Source organism: Solanum pennellii, chromosome 4 (assembly GCF_001406875.1).
Source record: "Solanum pennellii chromosome 4, SPENNV200".
In the NCBI taxonomy this organism is placed as follows: Eukaryota; Viridiplantae; Streptophyta; class Magnoliopsida; order Solanales; family Solanaceae; genus Solanum; species Solanum pennellii.
The window spans coordinates 9,435,545-9,437,119 of NC_028640.1; positions in this window are offsets into that span (position 1 = coordinate 9,435,545).

A 1,575-nucleotide genomic window follows, 5' to 3' on the forward strand; every position below is an offset into this window, starting at 1 on the left:
CATGATGTTGTTGATGCTCCAGTGCAAGATGATGTGGTTGTCCAACAACCAATTATAGATGCTCCAGAGAGTTCTCTCAGACGATCTAGTAGAGAGAGAATTCCTTCATCTCGTTATTCTCCCAATGAGTATGTACTCTTGACTGACGGGGGAGAACCTGAGAGTCTTGATGAGGCCATGGAAAGTGAAGAAAAAGAAAGGTGGTTTGATGCTATGGAAGATGAGATTAAATCCTTGCATGATAATCATACCTTTGATTTGGTTAAGTTACCTAAAGACAGAAAAGCTTTGAAAAACAGGTGGGTTTTTCGGGTGAAACATGAAGATGGTAATCCAGTTCCACGGTACAAAGCTAGATTAGTTGTCAAGGGATTTAATCAGAAAAGGGGAGTTGATTTTGATGAGATATTCTCTCCAGTTGTGAAGATGTCATCCATTCGTGTGGTTCTAGGCTTGGCTGCAAGTCTAGATTTAGAGGTTGAGCAAATGGATGTTAAAACTGCTTTCCTCCATGGTGACTTAGATGAAGAAATTTATATGGAGCAACCGGAAGGTTTTGAAGTCAAGGGTAAAGAGAATTATGTTTGCAAATTGAAGAAGAGCTTGTATGGTTTGAAACAAGCTCCCAGGCAGTGGTACAGGAAGTTTGGTTCTTTTATGAGTCAGCAGGGCTTCAAGAAGACTTCTTCAGACCATTGTGTTTTTGTGCAAAAGTTCTTTGATGGTGACTTTATCATTGTGTTGCTTTATGTTGATGACATGCTTGTTGTTGGTCATAATACTTGCAGGATTCAGAAGTTGAAGTAAGAGTTGAGTAAGTCTTTTGCTATGAAAGACTTAGGACCAGCAAGGCAGATTCTTGGCATGCAGATTGTCCGTGATAGAAAGGCCAAGAAATTGGTATTATCACAAGAGAAGTACATTCAGAAAGTACTTCGCAGATTCAGCATGGACAAAGCTAAGGTTGTCAGTACACCTTTAGCTATGCACTTCAAATTGAGCACGAAACAGTGTCCTTCTAGTGATGATAAGAAGGAAGATATGAAGAAAGTTCCTTATGCTTCAGCTGTTGGTAGTTTGATGTATGCGATGGTTTGTACAAGACCGGATATTGCTCACGCTGTTGGAGTTGTTAGCCGTTTTCTTTTTAATCCGGGAAGAGAACATTAGAATGCTGTGAAGTGGGTTATGAGATATCTCTGTGGCATTTCTAGTCTGAGTTTGTGTTTTGGTACAGGGAAGCCTATTCTTTGTGGTTATACTGATTCAGACATGGCTGGTGATGTTTATTCTCGCAAGTCTACTTCAGGGTACTTGGTTACTTTTGCAGGGGGAGCTGTGTCTTGGCAATCTAGGTTGCAAAAATGTGTTGCTCTATCTACTACAGAAGCTGAGCTTATTGCTGTCGTTGAAGCTTGTAAAGAATTGCTTTGGATGAAGAGATTCTTGGGGGAACTTGGTTGTGCTCAAGAGAGGTATTTGCTTTATTGTGACAGTCAAAGTGCTATACATCTTGGCAAGAGTTCTACGTTCCATGGTCGGTCTAAACACATTGATGTGAGATACCATTGGATT